Source organism: Juglans regia, chromosome 6, assembly GCF_001411555.2.
Source record: "Juglans regia cultivar Chandler chromosome 6, Walnut 2.0, whole genome shotgun sequence".
Lineage (NCBI taxonomy): Eukaryota > Viridiplantae > Streptophyta > Magnoliopsida > Fagales > Juglandaceae > Juglans > Juglans regia.
The window spans coordinates 22,181,932-22,192,963 of record NC_049906.1 but is presented as its reverse complement, the minus strand read 5'-3'; the positions used below and the strand labels follow the sequence as shown (position 1 = coordinate 22,192,963).

Below are 11,032 nucleotides of genomic sequence, written 5' to 3'. Positions count from 1 at the left end.
TAAATTTGCCTAGCTCCTCAAAAATACACCCAGTTTTTCATGTGTCATGTTTAAAAAAGAAACTTGGCCAGCACATTGTACCCTTACCAACGTTACCTCCCACTGATTCAAGTGGTCAGTTACAACCCAAGCCTCAGAAAATTTTGGAAAGAAGAGTTTCTAAGCATGGTAATCATGTTGTGACAGAAGTCTTGGTGAGTTGGGTGGGGGCTGCAGTCGAGGAGTCTTCTTGGGAAAGTTTGTGGAAATTGAGACAACTCTACCCACACCTTGTGGGAACTGTGTTGTGAGGTGTGCTCTACGTGAAGAACTTGTGGTCAAGTTCTTAAGGGGGGGAGAATGTGAGGTGTGAAGAGATCTGGATAGAAGGGAAGGAGCAGACGGATGAAGATCACAAGGGAAGCAACGATATTAACGGCCATCCTCAAACGGGGCGTTTTGAGAATTAATGAAACGGTGTGTTTTAATTCATGTAATAATGAGTTAGTCAAACGGTACGTTCTCTGTAAATTGGCCGATGTCGTTTGGGTCTTCTTGTATAACAGAATAAGAGTTAGTTAGAGTTTGTTAGTCTGTTAGCTTTCGAAGTCTGTTAGCTTTCGATAGTTCTATAAAAGGAAGGGTAGGGTTTTAGGCAGAGCATCGGAGAATTTGTGTTGAGTGTGATTGTAAGGAGCTTGGAGAATGCTCGAAATTCTCTTCCATCAATAAAGAAGATTTTGTACCATTCTTGTTGTTTTCTTGATAGTTACTGGCTGGTTCTTGGTTCTTGAGTTCCTGAAGAGGAAAGACCATAACAGCATATCTCCGAAGTATATAGACCAGCAATTACTTATTCCGGCCAGGTTTGATAAAACCAACTAACACAGAGGAAAGAGCCAAGAAAAACAAAACAAAGTCAGCCGAAGGATAGACATCATGTGCTTCATTAGATAACCTCTCAGTCACATATTGTTAGAAGAACTAAAACTGGATCTTTTTACACTGAGTTTAGCTCAGTGAATCTGATTTGCAGAGAAAAAAATCGGATAGAAAAGGGGAAAAAATGGGTACGTTGAGAGTGGCAAATGAGGTTCCTTCTGCAAACGAATACTGTAGGCGACTCTAGAAAGCCTTCGATGGTGTGTCCCTGATGAGTAGGTGTGTGTGTGGTAGTGAGTGCTCTGGATATTCTCTTTGTTTTATGATTAACATCCTTCCCATCTCTCAAAACCAAGAAAAATAAAAATGTTTCCCAAGAGACAAGGGTATATATCTCTGTCTCCACTGTTAATTTTTCGTGTTTTTCAAATTTCTAGAAACGAAGGTTTTAATTTTCCCTGTATTTTTCAAATGTCTGTCCTGGGGTTATTAGAATTTATTCTGTTATTATCTGCGCATCAGTTTCTTTTCTATTTCCTTTATGAATTTCATTTTTTCCTTCCAAGGGCATGAGATGGCTCAATTGTTAAAGAACCACAATATTCATCTAAAATATCTTTTAATGAATGTTTTGTCCGTGGTTGATTCTATGATACGGTTCTTGATGTATCTGCATAACAAAAAAATGCAGGATGCGGAACGGATTAGAAGGCCATAATACAAGTATTGGGGTGCAGGAATGCAAGCCAAAGGAGGATAATTCAAGACCGATATCAGCAGCTTTACAATGAATCACTCATCGATCGTCTCTATTCTGAACTTTCTGGTGATTTTAGAGTACGTTTTCTCTTCCCTTCAGGTCCCTTGTAAAAAATGTGAAAAGAGTTCCCAAAATTAAGAGATGTAAATCATTAAATCAAATATCTGTTGACAGGAGCATACCATTCTTATAAGCTATTGCTCTTGTATATGCAATTCCATATGTTTACATGCATGTAACATTTGAGTCACCTGATGTGTGACAGAAAGCAGTGATTTTGTGGACACAAGATCCTCCAGAAAGGGATGCTAAACTGGCAAAGGATGCATGGAAGAGAAAGAGTAAAGGAATCAAACACCTAGAAGTAATAGTTGTGGCAGCATGTGCATCATCTCCTCACCATCTGATGGCAGTCAGGTAGGCATACTGTTTTCTCTTTGATTGCTCACTTGAAGAGGATATCACTTTCAGTGTCGATATGCCACTCAGAAAGGTTAGGCAATCTCTATCATAAAACATAAGATGCAAACGTTTGACAAAACAGTGGTATTAAGATCAGGCTTGTGTCTAGTGTCACGAAACATGCCCATGGCAGCATATTATATAAGCTTATTTCAGGGGTGCATTGATGTCCAGTCTCTAGTGCTCAGGTCCGTCCACGTAGCTTAGTTCTGTGCAATTTGAATGAGTGTGGCCATTTGAAATTTCCATAATGAGGATCTTGTGCAGCTTTTGGCAAGTCTAGTGAGCCCCTACAGGTTTGACAAAGAAGTGGTGGATATGGTGGTAGCTAAATCAGAGGCAGCTACCCTACATGAAGCCATCAGAACAAAGCAATTAGTTGTGATCCTGTTGTGTGGATACTCTGCACAATAAATGTCTTTCAGCTCAAAGCAACTTTTGCCTGATACAAGCAAAACTTTGGAAACTCCATTGACCAGGTTTAGCTTTTACATTAGCTAATCAATGGATACATATTTTTTTGGAATATCATTTGTGATATTTTCATCACAATTAGCCTCGTTTGTTTTCGGAGATGAGATGAGATTAAAGTTAAAAAGTTGAATAAAATATTGTTAGAGAGTATATTTTTTAATATTATTTTTATTTTGGGATTTGAAAAAGTTGAATTGTTTATTTTATTTTGTATTGGAAGTTGGGAAAGTTGTAATGATTAAATGAGATGAGATGAGATGAGATGAGATATTTTCCCAAAACAAACAAGGTGGGAATGGAGATTTGGAGTCTCTTCTGGAAATGGTAATTTGGTGCATTGACTCCCTTGAGAAACATTTTGCAGAGGTAAATTCTTTCCTCCTTACCAAGGGATTTATATTGTTTCTTTTTTTTTTTTTTTTTTTTTTTTAAATCTCTGACTTGCCATGGAAATTAGAGATAATGGCTAGGGGAAGAACCTCATATCTAACTTCTTCACTAACCAAGATGCATTGGTTAGCATTTCAAACTGCTTTTATTGATGCAGACAAGGTTTTCCTTTCTATGCAACAGATTGTAGGTAAATGATGACAAAAGAGTTTTGTATCCCCTATTAAGTTGTATGTTAGTTTTCTTTAAATAATGCCCAAATTTGGTACCTACGACTACTAATAATGTTGCACAAAACTTTTTGTGAGAAGCCAAACAGGCCATCTTGAAAGTTGAAGATGTGTAATGTTAAATTCAAATGGAGAAGTGTGTTGGATTGGTAGAGCCTGGTTTGTTGGTGTGTCACCCCAATTTGATAACCTGACCCGACAAGGATGTGTTATGATTTTTTTGGCGGATTTTCTGTAACACCCGGACCCAATATTGGTATAGTTGGACTTTAGATTTTTACTTATTTATTTTTTTTTTTTTATAACTTGATTGTTTATTTAAGTTCTTAATTTACGATTTTGAGTAGCGATTTTGTTTTCTTTTAATTTGGAGTTCTTGGCCGTTTTATTTTTATTTTTCCCGCAGGTTTCATTTTTTTTAATTCTTTCTCTTTCCGTCTATTTTAATTTTTCGCACGGCTTATTTTTTTTTTGTCGCACAGCATGCATACACGCACGTTTTCGTTCACGGCATGCTGGCACACACACGTCCCTCATGCACGTCCCGCGTCCGTTTGGTTTTCATCTAGGGTTTTCTTTTCATGTTCAATCGTCTACTTATATTCACGATGAAGGCTCGCGCCGCTGCCTTCCCACGCGGAACCATAGCCCAGTTTTTCCTCCTCAGCCTCCATCCCCTCGGTTCCTCGCACCCCGAGTCGTGCAGCACCCCAAAGTTTATCCGCGTACCGCGACGCCGCCCCAGCATCACCGCAGCCTGTCCTCACCCTTTCGGAGAGCACCACGCCAGTTAACAGAAAAGCCTCTGCCTTCAGCCTACCGTGCACCGAGTTGCATACCGCGGGAAGCCACCGCAGCCGCCAGGTCCATACCTCCTTAAGCCGCCGTAAACCTACACGAAACCACCGTGCCCACTGCCCAATCACGCGAAGCTTTCGCCTAGCGTTCCCGTAGCCTCTTCAGCAAGCATCGGACTGCTCTGTTTTGTTATCCAAAAACAGAGCATTTCCAGCCCCCTTGAGCCGCTGAAAGCATCCTCCACCGAAGCCTCTCCGCGCTGTGCCCACACAGAAACTGCCGAGGAGGACGTCTCAGCACCCCTGTCCGCCGCACGCAGCCTTTGTTTCCCCGGTAAGCTCACGCCATTTCTTGTTGGTGTCTCCATTCTCTCGGTCTCTCCCTCTTTCTCTCACCGTCTCTCTCTCGGTTTCAGCTCTCTCTCTCTCTCTTCCAGTGCACCGCCGCAGTACCCACCACCACTAGCGCACCCGCCCAGCTCCGTCGCAGCTCCACTTCTCTCGGTAGGTCCTCCGTTACTCTTCAACCGCGCGGCATGGTCACGTTGCTTGTGTTGTGTTGTTCCGTAGACTTTCCGTAGTTTAGGAAATATTTTGTCTGATAATTACTTTTTTACCCTTTGTGGGATGTATAGGATATTGTACCGAGTTTATATAGTATTTTTTTTTAATTATACTATGTGCAACGATTATTTTATTGAAAGTGTATTTTGAACATTTTATTTATGATTAAAGTAAATCACTTAAGTATTTTTTTTTTATGTTATTAAGTAAAGGTTTATTTTAAGAGTAAACAATATTGGTGTTTTTAGATAATGGTGGTATTATAGGAAATTTTTAGAATTCTAGGTTTTGAGGATTTAAATAGGTTCTTAGGTTCAAATACGAAATACGTGATTGATTGAGAATTTACGGGAATTACTTGATTATTTTATAGGTGACGATTAATTATTGTCCGACGTTTTGAGGAATTTCGAAAAAGCTAAGAAGTTCAGGTAAGCGGGGTTCCTATGCTAGACTTTACATTAAAATAAAATTAACTGAGGTCCTTTTTGAAAAATGTGCATGTTTTGGTTATGAAAAGAAATCTGGAAACAACCTCAGATAATTGTTCTGCATTACTCATGAGATTCTGTTTAAGAAGAAAGTATTTTCTGTCATGACTGGTGTAGACATGAGCTTAATTTTTGACATTTTGTTTCTGAACTTTGAAAATGAGAGCGAATATGAAATTTGTGCATTAATTATGTTGTGATATGATTTTGTTCTGTTCCGAAGATTTTTGTTCAGTACTCTGTTTGGATAAGACGTGATTTCTGAAAACCTTTGGCATGACTCTCTGATTCTGAATTTGATTCTGTTTCCGTTCTGTTCAGTTACGGCCCAGCCACGGGTAATAATAGTGGATACGGCCCAACCACGGGTAATAATAGTGGATACGGCCCAACCATGGGTTATAATAGTGGATACGGCCCAACCACGGGTAATAATAGTGGATACGGCCCTGCCACGGGTTATAGTAGTGGTCTCTGTTTTGAGTGCACACCTTGGTGACAGAGTGTTTCATGTTCTGCTTGGCTATCCGCAGATGCACAACCCTACCACGGGGATTATACATGGCCTCTGATCTGATATGATGTTCTGATGATGATGATGATCTTTTATGTTATGCCAAAGAATATTTTGAATGAAATTATTTCTAAATCTTCGCTCTGATATTTTAATAACATGTTCTGCTTCCGCACTCTGAAAATGAAAATGTTTTGTTCTGCATTCTGATTTCTATAAATGCTCATGTTTATACACTGGTATATGTTCTCTGCTTACTGAGTTGTTGATAACTCACCCCCCTTATCTCCATAATATTTCAGATGACATTGATGGTTCGGCTGAGGATCAGTATTAAAGTCTATGGAAAAGATTAGCATTGATTTATTGTTGGGTATCTCATGATATTAGTGTTGGTGTTAGAGGTTATTTATCTTTCTTAAGTTTACTTCAATGGATTTAGACGGTTTATGGAGACTATGTTAATGTTTTATTATTCCTAGTTGTTATTTGAGACATGAAGAAGAGTTGATTTTATTTGGGTTGTTGGATTGAATATTGGATAAATGAGTTTATTTGATTTATTTAATTGAAGTATTTACGTTCGATTTGAGGTTTGGTAAAATGGATATATTCTTGAATTTGGAAGTACTCTAGCCTTGTTAGAGTTGTTTATCAGGTGTTATGAGTTAACTCTCCGGACCCTCGGGGTCGGGGCGTTACATTTTCAAGGAGGTCAACACGCGAAGTTCAGACAAAGAGTTCGCTTGATGAGCGCTCGACACGCCGCTTGAGCAAATAATGCATAAAAGTGAAAATTAGGGTTTCCGCCGTGTGACACTATAAATATGTACTTGATGAATGTTCTAAGTGTTCTGAACAATGAGATTTCGCCCTCAAAGTGTATTTTGTGATTCCTAGGAATAATAAAATCTTTTGCAACTCTGTGGACATAGGCACGTTGATGAACCACATTAATTTTTTTGTTGTGTGATTGATTTGCTTGTGTTTGTTTTGCTTTGTTTGTCATCATTGTTTTTCACAACAAAATGGGGCTGAAGTGCTAAAGGCATCATAACATTGAATTCACGTGGACAAGGACAAAGTCCTCAGGCACCTGTTGGAGGCTTCTGAAACAGTCCCTTAAAATCGTATTGTGATTGGATCTATTTACCCTTGGACAAAATCAGGCCATTAATATCATGCTTTTCAGTGCAATTCTTGTGAAAGTTGGCTTCCAGTGTTCACCTTTGGGCAGTTTAAGGCTGCAGATTCAAGTCTGAAAGGTATGATTGATGTCAACTTAATTTCAGGGGTGGTTAAAGATTGGAGTGGGTTGGGATGAACATTTGACTATCACTAACAGCTTTCGTGGACCAAACAATGCAGAGCCACTGATTTGGTGCCAGTTTCTTGGAGAGCAAATGGGTAGAATAATTCCATTTAGCTCGTCTTCATATGGCCAAACTCTGCAGCTTCCATAACAGATCATACAACTATCAGTTTCCTTAACTTGATATGGAAAAGTAGAAGCTTTTCTTCTCAAGTAGCCCATTTTACTTCTCTGAAACCTGGTTGTATTTACTTTCTACACAATCACCAAGCTTTTATTTTGAATATAGCCATTGAAGTAGAACATGATCTTTGAACTTCCTAAATGTTGATCAGAAATTGTGTACAAATTAAAAATGTTCGTCTTTGTAGCTGTAACCAGTGGTAAAGTTATCAAAAAAATGAAGAAAGTAGAACTGTTTTGGAATTAGCAGTTATCTTTAATGCAATTCTTCTCTGTTGCTTGAAACGTCACCAGGTAATCAAAAAATCGATTATTGGGCCTGGGACAGATGAAGATTCTTTAACAAGAGCAATGAAAATCAGAGGGGAGTAATACAACATGTACAATAGCAGCCTTGACAAGGCAGTTATTGGGGACACTGATAAAACAGAGGATTCATTGCATAAAACAACGGATTCATTGCCTATTATTTCTGCTGGAATCATGGATGAAGACTTGGGAGCTTCAGTAGATACAAGTCCGAAGATCAAGGATACAGCTCAATCAAATCCTTGTCAATAAACTCTAGCGTGATAGCAGCCTTGTGTTTAGCCTGCAATCAAATCTTTGTCAATAATTCTAGCGTGATAGCAGCCTTGTATTTAGCATTTCATCTTGTAATTATCCTTTTGTAAAGAGATAGAAAGTTGTATAAATATACATGATCACACACTGATTTGCGTGTTGTGAGATTTCTCCATCTGTTCTAATATATCAAATTTCTTTTAGAGACACAAGGAGACTACAAAAACTTCTTGATGACTTTGCTCGGATAAAAAATATAAATCATTCTGATTTCTACCCGTACCCATCTTTGTTTGTTTTCATTCGATCCATCACCTTGGATTGCTCTTTGGTGTCATTGGATTAAGATTAGTGATACATGTGTTGGCTGCAGAGTTAACACTTGAAACTTGTAACTGTTTATCTGTAAATCTAAGTTGATTTATTGTATATATAATAAACCCATTTTTATTCTTCCACTTCCAGTTCTCCAATTGTTGTTGGCATGCAATTATTTTGTTTTCTTCATTGTTTGGTTTCTTTTAAGGTTCACTTCCATATTTCTTTCTGGTTTTCCGTTGGTTAGCCCACGAAAATACTATTTCTGGCCGTATGGTTAGATTTACATTCAGCACCTTAGAAGGAGATTTGTTGGACTGAGTGGCGAAGAGTGGGCTCCCTTTCTACGTCTATGTGTTGAATTTTTATAGCATTGGCGCGAGTTTGGAGGATATTGATTGGATTAGCTTCTAGAAGAAATCAATTTGAATAGACAGCACGAGGGCACGGGATATCATTTCAACTAAAAACTTCAACTGTCCAAGGGGAAAAAAGTAAAAACATCAGCCATGCATGCGTCAACTTGTACAGCGTGAGAACTGGGAATCATAGTTGGCTCTGTACTCGGAGGAGACCAAACTATAACAAACAATGTAAGCACAGAAAAAGGACTATGATCAAATTCAGACACTTAAAACTAAGCTGGAAATTAAAAGGTGGGTTCAGTATGCGCACCAAATCCCTTTGGCTCGGCTACCTTTTGTGCTTCTTGTTTGCTGTGAACTGCTATGGCCTGGCCACTTCAGATACCCCCTTTTTTTTTTTTAAACACAAGGATGTTTTCACAAGTTATTTAGGTTGCTTCCTTTGTGGGTTAAACATCTTGACTCTCATTGGCAGTTAGCAGATGATGGTTTTACATTGGCATTTTTTTTTTTTTTTTTGACATCCTAACATATGATTCACCACAGTCTTGTGCTTTTGTTTGTGCAGAGCTCAGTGTGTACCATTTAAGAAACCAAATGATGCTCCAATATTTAAGAAACCATTTAAGAAGACAGTTCCATACCCTATCCCAATTGCTAAGTATAACCTTCTAATTCCACCATCCATTCCCATGTTCAAGAAGGCAATGTCCACGAAGTTTTCCTTTCTTTTGGTTGTAGGCCATCTGATCAGGACTAGCATTTTGAAAAAGTAGGATAATTGCAACTTCTGGCTGGCTACTCTGCATCAAGCCAGGATAGAATTGAAAACGTCTTAGAATTGTTGTCATCTCTCTTTTTCTGAAATTGTCAACTGTGCATAAACATTCTTGATGGCTCTTTCCTTAAGTGAAATCATCAAAGAAATGATAAAATGATCAGAGCATGTGCCAACTGACAGATAAAATAATAAAAGATAAAGAAACAAGAGATTATTTTATTTTTTACCCCTCTATATAAAATACTCTGAGAGTGGTTCACTCCAGGATATTCAATGAAATTCAAAGTAAAAACTAAAATAAAATGAAGTTTGTAAGCTATTTCTTCCTTCTCTATATCTAATGATATATGGATTTTGTGGACATTTTAGAAAGTCGAAAAGCAAAACTAAATAATAATTTCATTTCATTTCTTTCTTTCTCTGTTTGGTCTAAAGTGGCGGTCTTGACTACCAGTAGATAATGATGTTTTCTTTGATCAGAGCTGCCAGGTTTGAAAAGGTAAATGCATGGAAGGAAGCACTGAGCAGAGGATTTTCTCGTGTCACTATTCTTGTGGGTTATGATTTTTAAGAAACATTTCTCAAGAAGGCTTTGCCTTCCATTCAAATTTTCAAAATGTCAATTAATTGCAGAGGTACAGTGCAATTGCACGTTGTAGGCACAGTATAGCACTACCCTTAACTTGATATTCCTTTATTAATTTGGTTCCATCACATGGTTTGGCTCCAATTAATTAATGGATCGACAGGAATCTCACCGGCAATCCGTCAACGGTCAAAGACCAGAGCATGCAGCATGTGCCAACTAACAGAGACAAAATTATCAAAGTGTCGAGAAATCTGTTTTCGCGCTCTCATTTATCTTTAGTTCCGTAATTTAATTAAGTAAATAATGTGTCACTTTTATTTATATATTCAGAGTGGTAAGTAGGATTGTCTTCGCTTATCTTACAATAATAGAGTTTTAAATGTGGAGTAGTGCAGCTTTACTTAGTTATCCAATAAATAATTTCGATTTATTTATGCCTTCATCCATCCCTATTGAAAGTTAACAATCAACCGATTTATAATGCATGCTCACTTCTAATTCAACTTTTTATTAAAAGACTTTAGGGTACGTTTGCTTCCTTAACTCATCATTACAATTTTTTCAAATTTTAACATAAAATATAATAAACAATTCAACTTTTTCAAATCTCAAAATAATAATAATATTAAAAAATAATATTCTAACAATATTTTATCATCTCAATTCAGTTCAACATCCAAACGTAGCTTTTCGTAATAATTTTACCAACTTTTTAAATAATGATTAATTGTGTGAATCAACCTTATAAATTTAAATATTTTTTATCATCCGTGGGCGTGAACGATATAATTTTTATGGTTGAGATTTGAGTTCGCTATTTATGAATCTTCAAGTTTTCTTAAGGAATACTAACCTATCAATCAGGTCATAGAAATCCCACCATAAGTGAGAAGAAAATTCAAATGATTTGAATTAAGCCTAGGCATTGGAGGGAGGCATTAATCTCTCTAGCAAGATGCTTTTCATCGGAGAAAGTTACGAGGGGCGTCTGTAGCATGAAATGGACCTTAGGCCAACTCCTTAGACATTATAGCTGACCACTCGACTCGTCTTTTGTAAAGTGCTGCCGCTCAATCTTTATTACTTTCTATTCTGAATCAACACTACATATATTGTTATTCTAAAAAGAAAAAACATTAAATATATCTAATAAACCAAAAATAATTGCCCATTTTCTTAATCCCCACAATTTTTTTTCTCGATGTTGAATGTGTTATAATTTTTAGAATGAATAATGATATATACAAACTCAAAATATATAAGCTTCTCGTAAATCTTTTATAAAATAATAGACCTTATAATAAAAAATGTAAAAAATCACTTTTTATAGTAATGTCTACTTTTTTACCAAGGCCTTGTACAATGTTTGTGTATATA

At 37.3% G+C, this 11,032-nt stretch overlaps 1 long non-coding RNA gene across 1 annotated transcript; it reads left to right on the top strand.

Annotated features, from left to right (window-relative positions):
* The first annotated feature begins 888 nt into the window (after window positions 1-888).
* On the top strand, window positions 889-2,661 carry LOC118348738. The gene is made up of 3 exons (XR_004801723.1): window positions 889-1,140; window positions 1,553-1,698; window positions 1,887-2,661. It is a non-coding gene; the product is annotated as an uncharacterized LOC118348738 (long non-coding RNA).
* The last annotated feature ends 8,371 nt before the right edge of the window (window positions 2,662-11,032 follow it).